The sequence below is a fragment of the Desmodus rotundus genome, chromosome 9, assembly GCF_022682495.2.
Source record: "Desmodus rotundus isolate HL8 chromosome 9, HLdesRot8A.1, whole genome shotgun sequence".
Classification (NCBI taxonomy): Eukaryota; Metazoa; Chordata; class Mammalia; order Chiroptera; family Phyllostomidae; genus Desmodus; species Desmodus rotundus.
Genome location: NC_071395.1, coordinates 62,344,920 through 62,357,177, shown reverse-complemented (window position 1 = coordinate 62,357,177; position 12,258 = coordinate 62,344,920). Strand labels below are relative to the sequence as shown.

Here is a 12,258-nt window from a genome sequence, read left to right as displayed (position 1 = left end):
TTAAATATAATGTGTGTACCTTGCCTAGATTCTGGGTGAAAATTTAAAATCAGCTATAAAAAGACATTCTGAGGACAATTGAGGAAGTTTTTTTTGACTTTGGATAGGATATTGGATATTACGGAGTAATTCCTATTTTTCCTGGTGTGATGATGTAGGAGAATGCTGTGGTGTTAGAAGTTGTCTTAGTCTTCTCAGGCTTACATAACAAAATACCACACACCAACAGAAATTTTCTCTGTTCTGGAGGCTGGGAGATCATGATGGGCATGCTTAGTGTAGTTGCGTTCTGATGGGAGCCCCCTTCTTGGCTTGCAGACTGCCGCCTTCTCGGTGAGTGTGCGAAGGGGGAGAGAGAGAAGAGAGATGGGGAGAGACAGAACTCTCTGGCATCTCTCCTTATAAGGGTACTGATCCCATTATGAGGACACCACCCCATGACCTCATGTGACCCTAATACCCTCCCAAAACCCATCTGTATCTCCAAATACCATCACATTGGGGCTTAGAGCTTCAACATATGAATTTGGAGGGATCACAAACATTCAGTCCATAACAGGGGTAAAAGTACATGATATCTGTATATTACTTTCAAGTAGTTCAAAATAGTATATATACATTAGAGAAGGCAACTAAGTAAATGTAGCAATATGTTAACAGTTGTTTAACTTGGAAGAAGTGTTCATATACAAATATTCTCTTGTCCTGGCTGGTGTGGTTCAGTGGATTGAGCACCAGCCTGTAGACAGAAAGGTCACTGGTTCAATTCCCAGTCAGGGTAGATGCCTGCGGTGCAGCTGAGAGTCTGCAAGAGTCAGACAGTCAATGTTTCTCTTGCACACCGATGTTTGTCTCCCTCCCTTTCCCTCTATCTGAAAATAAATAAAATATATTTTTAAAAATATTCTTTCAACTTTTCTGTATCATTTTAATAAAAATTTGGGTGGGAGTGGGACCTTGGAAATTAGGCTGTTCAAATTTGAAGTTCACAACTGTGTGAGCTGGGTAAATTTGTTAACCTCTCTGGTTCTGTTTCTATACCCTAAAAGTGGGATAGTGCGGTTGCTATGAAAATGAAATAAGGTACTTAACAGATGTAGAGAAGCCGGCCCATAGATGGCTTGCTCACAGCTCTTCTCAAATGTCAGGGCCATTGTAAGTCATTTTTCCTGTTTGGTTCTCACACCCGTCCTCAGATTCAATCCATGTTTCCTGAACACCTATTATGTGGCAGGCTCTGGGCTAAGCAAGGCTTTTGTAAGCTGTGAGCTTGCCATTCTCATACACATTTGCTAATAGAGGTTACTAGCATTGCAAGTGCCTGACCTGTTGTTGGCTAAGCTGTTCAATCAGAGGGCTGAGATCTGAAAGCAGAGCCTTCAATCCCAAGTCTGGTGGCCCCTGAGGTAATTTGGAAACTATGGATAGGGATGTCTACACATACGATTTCTGTAAGGTTGATAGATGATATGAAAGCCCTTTGGGAATGAGGGAGGTCCATGCAAAGGTGGAGGCCTGAAAGAGCCCTGGCCCACAAGAGGGTCTCTAACTCCTCTCTGCCATCAAATCCTTCATGACTCAGCTCCCTGGGCTTCAATTACTGCCACACGTGTGTTCATTTCCAGTTTATGTGTGAGGAAACAGAAGTGTCCTGGAATATGATTCACCTGCCCAGAGTTCTGGCTCCTCTGGTATTGTATTTGCTTCAGTCACAATCCCCAGCGGCTTCAGCTTCTTCACAAGTAGCGAGGGCATCATGCCAACTTCAAGAGTTAAGGGAGATAGTCCTGGCTGGTGTGGCTCCGTGGGTTGAGCATTGGCCTGCGAATCAGAAGGTTGCTGGTTCGATCCCCAGTCAGGGCACATGCCTTGGTTGTTGGCCAGGTCCTTGGTCGGGGGCATGTGAGAGACAGCCAGTTGATGTTTCTCTCCCTCTCCTCCTCCCTTCCTATATCTCTGAAATAAATAAATCTCTTTAAAACAAAAAGTTAAGGGAGATAAGCAGGCTTTCTCTAGTCAAACCAGTCAAACCAGCCTTTCCTGCTTGGAGGTCCTAGGAGGTCCCAGGTCCTCCAAACTTGGGAAGCCAGCTATGAACCTTGGTTGTTCATGATGCCTGAGGAATCCTGAGGAATCTCTGAGATAGAGTTTACAGACTCCTGGAGGCTGCATTTGATCTGTGCGTCAAAAGATATAGTGGGGGGAGGGGCAATATAGGGGATTAAATGGTAACGGAAAAAATAGTTAAAAAAAGATATAGTGGTACTTTCTTACCCACGGTATTTCTCTGTTGTTTCAGTCACCTTAGACAATCTCAGTCCGAAAATAAACAATTCCAAAAATAAACAATTCCTAAATTTTGAGTTGTGTGCCATTCTGAGGAGCGTGATGAACTCTCACACCATCCCACCACCCTGCTCAGATGTGAATCACCTTTGCCCGGCACATCCACACCCTATGCCTGCCCGTTAGTCACTGAGTGGCCCCCTAGGGTATCCGATGGTCTGTGGCAATATCACAGTTCTTGTACTGTCACCCTTATTTCACTTAATAACGGCCCCCAAAAGCAGGAGTGGTGATGCTGGCCATTCGGATATGCCAGGGAGAAGCTGTAAATTGTCTCCTTTAGGTGAAAAGGTATGTATGCATGTATCGGAAAAAACATAGTATATATAGGGTTTGGTACCATCTGAGGTTTCAGGCATCCACTGGGGGTCTCAGAATGTATCCCTGTGGACAGGGGGCGGGGACCACTGTATTATCAACACAGTGAAAAGGCAATCCAGAGAATGGGGGGAAAATATGTGTAAATCATATATCTTATAAGGGGCTAATATCCAAAATATATAAAGAAGACCTAAAACAACAAAACAAAACCTTTTCTTTTTTCAAATTCTTTTATTCTGAGAACCAAGATGGCGGCGTAGGTAGACACACTGCGCCTCCTCGCACAACCAGAACTGACAGAAAATCGAACAGCAAGGGGGTCCAACACCAAGGAAATACAAAATAAACATTCATCCAGACTGGTAGGAGGGGTGGAGACGGGCACCGGGGTGGAGAGGACTCACGTGGCCGTGGCGGGACTGAGACTGTCGGAGTGTGGGACGAGTGGGGCAGGCAGTCCGGGCACTAGCAGACCCTGCAACCCTACATTTGTGCAGATAAACCAAGAGGGCCGGACTCAGAGAGGCGGAGAGAGGGGCAGGCAGAGCAGTGGGTAGCACCCCGCGGCCCCACATTCACACACAGATAAACTGGGCGAACGGCGGGGAGCGAAGCAGACTGCGCAACCCAGGGCTCCAGCTCCGGGAAATAAAGCCTCAAACCTCTGATTGAAAGCGCCCATCGGGGTTGGGGCAGCAGCAGGAGAGACTCCCAGCCTCACGGGAGAGGTCGTTGGAGAGACCCACAGGGGCCTAGAGTGTGCACAAGCCCACCCACTGGGGAACCAGCACCAGAGGGGCCCAGTTTGATTGTGGGTAGCGGAGTGAAAGACTGAAACCTGGAGGAGAGTGAGGCAGGCGCCATTGCTCCCTCTTGGCCCCTCCCCCACGTACAGCGTCACAGAGTAGCGACCAGCGCAACCCCGCCCCAGTGAACACCTAAGGCTCCGCCCCTTAAAGTAACAGACACGCCAAGACAAAAAAAAAAAAAAAAAAAAAGGCCCAAATGACAGAACACTTCAAAGCTCCAGAAAAAAATACAACTAAGCGAGGAAGAGATAGCCAACCTATCGGATGCACAGTTCAAAGCACTGGTTATCAAGATGCTCACAGAATTGGTTGAATCTGTTCGAAAAGTAGATGAAAAAATGAAGCCTATGCAAATAGAAACAAAGGAAAATGTACAGGGAACCAATAGTGATGCGAAGGAAACTGGGACTCAAATCAACAGTGTGGACCAGAAGGAAGAAACTAACATCCAACCAGAAAAGAATGAAGAAACAAGAACTCGGAAAAATGAGGAGAGGCATAGGAACCTCCAGGACATCTCGAAACGTTCCAACATCCGAATTATAGGGGTGCCAGAAGGAGAAGAGGAAGAACAAAAAATGGAAAACTTACTTGAACAAATAATGAAGGAGAACTTCCCTCATCTGGTAAAGGAAATAGACTTCCAGGAAGTCCAGGAAGCTCAGAGAGTCCCAAAGAAGCTGGACTCAAGGAGGAACACACCAAGGCACATCATCATTACATTACCCAAGATTAAACGCAAGGACCTACATCCAAGATTACTGTATCCAGCAAAGCTATCATTTAGAATGGAAGGGAAGATAAAGTGTTTCTCAGATAAGGTCAAGTTAAAGAAGTTCATCATCACCAAGCCCTTATTATATGAAATGTTAAAGGGAGTTACCTAAGAAAAAGATCAAAAATAGGAACAGTAAAAATGACAGCAAACTCACAGTTATTAACGACCACACCTAAAACAAAAACAAGAGCAAACTAGGCAAACAACTAGAACAGGAACAGAACCATAGAGATGGAGATCACATGGAGGGTTGTCAATAGGGGAGTGGGAGGGGGAGAGGGGGGGAAAGGTACAGAGAATAAGTAGCATAGATGATAGGTGGAAAATAGACAGGGGGAGGGTAAGAATAGTGTAGGAAATGTAGAAGACAAAGAACTTATAAGTATGACCCATGGACATGAACTATAGGGGGGAATGTGGGAGGGAGGGGGTGCAGGATGGAGTGGAGGGGAGAAATGGGACAACTGTAATAGCATAATCAATAAATATATTTAAAAAAATTCTTTTATTCTTTTTTTTTAAGGTTTCAAATGCACTTTATTTTATCAATCATGCCATATTTTAATGGGTACACAGTGCTTTCACTTGGCATCAACTGTGAGTTCATTTTGAGACAATTATTACACCAGCTGTGATGATTACTAATCTCTCCATTCCTTTGGGGTAACTCTGCCAACAGGGGACAGGTCCCATTCTATTCCAATTTGTGTTGCTGTATATACCCATGTAGCAATACAGAAAGTGGCTCCACCAGCTAACACAGCGTTACCGTATTTGTCATGGAAATCCGGTGTCCGTTTCTGGTTGATCTGCCTTGCTGTTATTTGCTGAATGTTTCGAACTGGGAGACGAATTAGTGCGTTTTGGCCATCGGAAACATCGTGAAGCTGAAGAAGGAACTGCAGCAACTGTAGCTGCCAGTTTGCTGGAACTTCGCGTCAATTACCCTCGCAAAGAAACCTTGCAAAGAACCCTCTATTCTTTTTCTTTTAAATTATATTTTATCAATTATGCTGCTACTTGTGCTGGGCTTGGAGGTTCCTGGGCGAAGCTGGATGGTCACCCAAAGCTGGCAGATGCTAGTGCCGGCACAGGGCACTGAGCCAGAGGTTCGGGGCCTGGAGGCTCTTTAAGGTGGTTGTTGCCTGTTTGAGAGGATTTAGGAAGATGTGAAGCCTCAGCAGAGTCCAGCCATTCCTGTGGAAAAGCCCCTGTTAACACCTTTGTGGGCCAGTAAGCTGGGTGGGGTGCAGCCTCAGGGATTCCTCAGGGGGGAGCAAACTGTGTGAGCCAGGGCGAAGGAGTCTCAGATACAGTCCCGTTCATCAGCTCTGTGGCTCTGTAGAGGAAGGACTCAGAAAAGTAACAGTGGCCTCTGCCCACTTTTCTGTCTGGGAGAAAGCTGTCTCCCAGCTCTCGCCCTGATGCCAGACACGTCAGTTCCTCCCTGTATGCCATGGGTGCTACTCCAGTGCTGGAGCTCAGAGGGAGTCTGAGTAAGTCTGTTCGTGGGCCCTTTTCTTGGGAATCCAGTTAGTTCCTTTCACCGACTCAAACCCCGCTGGTTTTTACAGCCAGAAGTTGTGGGGACTTATCTTCCTAGCACTGGAACCCTGTGCTGGGGGGCCTGGTGTGGGTCTGGTACCCATCACTCCCAAGATATCCCTCCCGAATTTTTATCCACCATACGTGAGTGTGGGACCAGCCCATTCCCTGTCTCTGAGTCCCTGAGTCTCCTACCAGTCTGGGCGGATGGGGTTTCTTTAGTTCCATAGTTGTCGGACTTCCATTCAACTCGATTTCTGATGTTTCTGAATTATTGGTTGTTCTGCAGTTTAGTTGTAATTTTGATGTGGTTGTGCAAGGAGGTGAGCTGTGTTTACCTATGCCTTCATCTTGACCGAAAGTTTTGACCCACAATGTAATTTTTTAAATGTGTGAAGAACACAAATACGTGTTTCTCCAAAGAAGATATACAAATGGACAATAAGCACAAGAAAAGATGCTCGGCATTACTAATAATTAGGGAAATGCAAATCATAACCACAATATCACTTCACACTCATTAGGAAGGCTATTCTTTAAAAAAAAATTGGGGGGCCCTAGCTGGTGTGGCTCAGTGGATTGAGCATTGGCTTGTGAACCAAAGAGTTGTAGGTTTGATTCCCAGTCAGGGCACATGCCCGGGTTGTGGGCCAGGTCTCCAGTAGGGGGCATGCAAGAGGCAACCACACATTAATGTTTCTCTCCCTCTCTTTCTCCCTCCTTTCCCCTCTATAAAAATAAATAACAACTTTAAAATCAATCAATCAATTAAATAAAAGTTTCGGTAAAATTGTGTTGCTGGCAGGCATGGGAAATGGTGTTGCTGCTATGAAAAACAGTATGGAGATTTCGCAGAAAGTTAAAAATAGAATTACCATATAATCCAGTAATTCCCCTTCCTGGTATGTACCCAAAAAGAGAAAGCAGGGTCTCAAAGTGATATTTGTTCGCCCACACTCATAGCAACATTATTCACAACAGCCAAAAGGTGGAAGCTGCCCTGCTGTCTGGTGGATAAACGGATGGCAAAATGTGCTGTGTCGTTGAGTGGAATATTGAATTCTAAAAAGAAAATTCTGACACATGCTTGAAGTCACAAAAGAACAAATACTGTACGATGCCATTTATATAATGTATCCAGAGTCATCAACTTCATAGAAATAGAAAGTAGATTAGAGGTTACCAGGGGCTGGGGGAGAGAAGAGGAGGAGTTGGTGTTTAATGGGGACAGAATTTTGTTTGGGATGACGAGAAAGTTCTGGGGACAGATGGTGATGATAGTTGTACAACAAAATGAATATACTCAACACCACAGAATTGTCACCAAAAAATGGTTAAAGTGGTAAATTTTATATTGTATATATTTTACCACAATAGAAACTTCATTATATATGATGGTATAAAATAATTTGCCTAAAAGAATACACCCAAAACCCCTTTGACCGCTTACCCTCGCAGTGATTTCCTACTTATTTGCTTTCCCTGTGCAGCAAAAACCTGCAAGCTGTCTATTGTCACGTCTCTGCTCTCTCCTCCCTCCCCCTTAACCCTGCTTTACCCCTACCATGCCTCGGAAGCCACTGTCACCAAGGTCGGAAGTGCCCTCCCAGAGATGTGCCCCACAGTCACTGACACAGTCTTCTTCCTCCTAAGGGCACTGCCACTGCATGGCTTTTGGGACAGCAGCTCGCTAGCCCGCCTCTGGCCTCATCGGTTGTTCCCTCTGCCTCCATTGCTGATTCCTCCTCTCATCCACAAGCTTTTCATGTTGGGGAACCCCTCCATCTACCCTCACCCTGTTGGTGCCCTCCTATCTCATGGTTTTGAATGCCCCATCTAGATGCTGACAGCTGCCAACTCCATCTCCAGTCCAGGCCTTCCTCCTGAATTTCAGATCCACCTGCCCATCAACCCTTGGAAGTCTGCTGTGCATCTACCTCAGACTTACTATGCCTGCTCTTCCCTCAGACCTGTGCACCCACAGCTGTGCCCCTCGGAACTGACATGTGGCTCACCAAACCCATTTCCTTGTCCTCTTGGCACCCAGCTAGGTCATGTCCCCCCACCCCCCGCCCCTGCAGTTACGTGTGGTCACATGAACAGGCAGAAACGACGTCACTCCTTCCAGACCTGTGGCACAGAAACCCACCACTTGACCGACCCTCCACCTGCCCAGGGTGACCTCGGAAAGTACAAGTTAGAGATGACACAGCTCCTGTCAGTCAAGTCCCTGATAAGCCCCCACTCACCTTGTGCCAACTGAACTTGGAGTGAATGAGCAAGAAACTTCTATAGGTCAAGCCACCGAGGGTGCAGGCTGTATCTTTCTAGCAGCAGGTATGCAAGTATGTAAGTATTCTGTGTTTTCTTAGATCCTGGATTTGTCTATTCAGCATTTATGCATCACAGAGCCAATTATTACTACTTTTTAAATCCTCATTGGAGGATATGTTTACTGATTTTATAGAGGAAGGGAGAGAGAAACATTGATGTGAGAGGGTTGCCTTCCACATGCGACCAACTGGGGATCAAACCTGCAACCTAGGTATGTGCTCTGACCAGGGATCAAACCTGCAACTTTTCATTGTATGGGACAACGCTCCAGCCAACCAAGTCACCCGGCCAGGGCTACTTTATTCTTGATACCCGGGCATTTGTGGCCTACCTGACTGAGGAGACACGGCCCCTCCCACGTCCAGCCAATTCTTAGAGCACAGAGCTCCCCACTCCCCAGTGCGCCTTTCATAGGAAAACAACCAATCCATAGTCCACACCCCTCGCCACCTCCCACCTCAAACTCCCACATAGCAAACCAGTATTTCCCCTGACCAGGTCCCAGACAACTAGGGATAGCCCCGTGCCCCGTGGCCCACTGGAATTATTCATACTAACCAGTCTCGAACTGTCCACCCTACCCTGTACTGCCTTTCTCTTGGAAACCCCACTAAGGATGCTGACTTTCCCCTTGCTCCTTTTGCCTCCTGGCCAAAGCCTGGTGTCCCCTGTGGTCCTGCATGGCATGGTATACCCCTCCTCTTGGGAAATATAAAAATCTTCTTTCACTAGCATTGGCTAGTCTGTGTCCTCACTTAGTTACCTCCATAAATTAAAATTAAAATGAGAGCCCTAGCTGGGTGGTTAAGTTGGTTGGAGTGTTGTCCCATGCACCAAAAGATTGCGGGATCACTTCCCGGTCAGGGCACATACCTAGGTTGCGGGTTTGACCTCTGGCTGGGACACCTACGGGAGGCAACGAGTCCATGTTTCCTTCTCTCTCTTCCTTCCTCTCTCTCTAAAATCAATAAACATGTCCTCCAGTGAGGATTAAAACAATTAGGTAGTAACCTTAAGGAACACAGTGGCCACTCCATCCTTTTAGTTGCTGAGGCTAAAAGCCTTGGTTGGAATCACCCTGGACTGTTCTGCTGTTAGACTTCATATCCAGTCCACCAGCAAACCCTTCTGAGTCTCCCTTCAAAACCTGTAGACACACATGGCTCCTTACTTCTCGCTACTTCAGCGTCGCTCCTGGGGCTTTGCAGCAGCCTCCTCACTGGTCTCCCTGCTTGCTCCTTGACCCCTTTCAGACCTTTTAGAATCTAGGTCAGATGATGTCTCTCCTCTGTCCACATCCTCCATGGATGCATTTCTGAGTGCAACAGGGTCCCAGAGGGACCAACTCTCCTCCACCCCCACACCACGATGACGTTTTTTTTTCACCGTCTTGCTCTTCCTCCAGCACAGCCACCTCGCTCCACAGCCTCCAGGCTTTGCTCAGTGAGGCTCAGCCTGATCATCTTTTTAACAGTTGCAACCGGAGGCTGACACAGTCTGGAACTCTCAAACTCCTGGCTCTGCTTTTTCTTCTCCCACAGTGCTTACCACTCAACATCACGTCCATCATTATAGGCATTCTTTATGATGTCTGTCCTTATGCACCCCCCAACCCTGGCCCTAGCAAGAACATAGGCCATTCTTGGGATCTCTCCTCTGTTGTGTACATAGTACATGCTCACAAGTGTTTGCTAAATAAAATGAACACCAGGGGCATTTTGCTATTCTAATGTTACGCTACAGAACCTGGCATCACCTCCACCCTGTGGGAGCCACACTCAGTGAGCCAAGGTTAGGAGCCGGAGAGCCTCTCTCTCATTTCGGTGGGGGAGGCTCGATTAGTGACCCAATTTCCCTGCACATTGTCACCACCTGGGAACTTCAAGGCACTTGGGAGGTCAAGACAGAACTCATCTGGGAGCTTCTACACTTGAGTTTAAATAAACTCCCAAGTAAGCCGACTGGTGTGGCTCAGTGGTTGAGTGCCAGCCTGAAAACCAAAGGGTCATAGGTTCAACTTGTTGCGGATTCAATTCCCAGTCAGGGCACATGCCTAGATTGTGGGCCAGGTCCCCAGTAGGGGGCACATGAGAGGCAACCACACACTGATGTTTCCCTCCCTCCCTTTCCCTCTCTAAAAAATAAATAAAATCTTTTTAAAAAATTTAAAAAATCTCTCAGGTGATTCCAGGGTGCAACCAGGTCTGAGAAGCTCCACTCCAGTCAGCGCCAGCTGGAGGAGGGGAGGGCGGGGGCTGGGGAGCAATTATGGAGAGAAACAATGACTAACGCAGTGAGGGATGAGGCAAGCCAAACACTCAGAAGGAAAAAATGGCAAAATAAACTTGAATTTCAGCATATGCTTTTCTACAAATGAAATGCCTTACATGTTTTTCCTGCTATGTGCAAATGGGAAGCTTCAATCTTCAGATGTTTTGGAAGGAAAATCTGGAGGAAAAAGCTGCTCAATTGCAATGCAATTTCCAGGCACTTTGTCTGTGTCCAAGTCAGCTGCCTGTTTCATAACTGAGCAATTTCAATGCCTCCCCCCTCTGATGCAGTTCAAATCAATGGTGAGAGCATTGATATTTATAATTTCCGCTTTGTCCTGTCTTGCAGTTGGTTTCACGCGTAACACACTCTACACATTTTCTACTGTTTCTCTGGATGGTTTAAAAGCGAAGCAAACTAAAGGTTCAAAATTGAGGATCTTAGAACTGAGATATGAAAGAGGGGTTTTGTTAGCTCCGAGAACCAGAAAATGCCAATTTCCATTCTATTCCAGACTCTAGGAGGGCAGAGAACATGGCTTATGCCTGCATCATCCCCGATACCTAGAATGGCACATTTCGTGCAACAGTCCTCAGCAAGTATTTTGTAGCATTATTATTAAGCAACAACTGTATTTTACATATGTGGAGTATTTTTATAGTTTATAAAGTGCTTTCAAGAAAAGCATTGAGCCCTGGCTGGTGTGGCTCAGTGGATTGAGTGCTGGTGCCGGCCAGCGAACCAAGGGGTCACTGGTTCGATTCCCAGTCTAGGACACATGCCTGGGTTGCAGGCCAGGTCCCTAGTTGGGGTGTTGGGGAGGCAACCACACATTGATGTTTCTCCCTTCTCTTTCTCACTCCCTTTCTCCCTCCCTTCCCCTCTCTAAAAATAAATAAATAAAGTCTTAAAAACAAAACAAAACAAAATATTGAATCCTTAACAATTCTCCAACCCAGGGAGCAGTGGTTCTTTCCACTTTCTAAATTAAAGTTCAGCACTTAGTTGGTGCACAGGGCCCCACTGGAACGTGGATGCAGACCCAAGAGAACCTAGGAGAGCCCTGCATGCCATGGCTTTTTTCACTCTGCCAAGCAACTGTAAGTGCTGTCCAGCATCGTGAAGAGTCTATTCCTTTCCTGACCCCACAAAATAAAGTTTATTATTATTGTTCCAACAACATGAGATCAGGTGATACACTCTTTATACACACAGGGGAACTTTGCCCTGATTTTAATGTAAATTCTCTAAGGATTTCAGCTTTCTTAAAATTTAAACCTTTTCAACATTATAAACAATTCCTTACAAATTCAAATGGTGTTTCCAGCTGTGTTCCTGGACGCACCCAGGGAGGTGGTACCTGAAACCTAACACTGTAATAAAAAAGCAGAGGTGTTCTGCCATTAGTCAGCATGGTCTGTCAAAATCCCGATCAAGCCTAACAGGCTGGGTTAGGGCCCTAGGCTACAGGGTGCAGAGAAATCAAGGGCCAGAACTTGCCACCTACATCTGACTTCAGGTCAAACGTTGGCTGGTGCAGCCTTTCTGAAGCCGAAGTGCTTTGGGACTTAGGCATTTCCATGGGGCGTCAGGTGCAGAGGGGAGACAGATAGCAGCCTATCCCCAGCCACACTGCCTGTACCAGAACCAGACTGTTGAAGCAGATGGTGAACATATAGCTCTGTTTGCCTATTTTCTGCATTAAATAACAGTATAAACCCAGATCACATGCAAAAAAATATACAGAAGTTAACAAAATAAAGCTCAAAAAGAAGTGCTCTGCGTCTGACCACATCAGCCTGAGGCAGGAGTGAGGGCACAGCACTGGGTCAGCTCTGGTGTGGGCCTCGGCCC

The 12,258-nt window shown here is 46.4% G+C and overlaps 1 pseudogene; it reads right to left on the bottom strand.

The window, feature by feature from the left end:
- Positions 1 to 4,746: 4,746 nt before the first annotated feature.
- Positions 4,747 to 6,714, bottom strand: LOC128779305 (cytochrome c oxidase subunit 7B, mitochondrial pseudogene; annotated as a pseudogene).
- Positions 6,715 to 12,258: the final 5,544 nt, after the last annotated feature.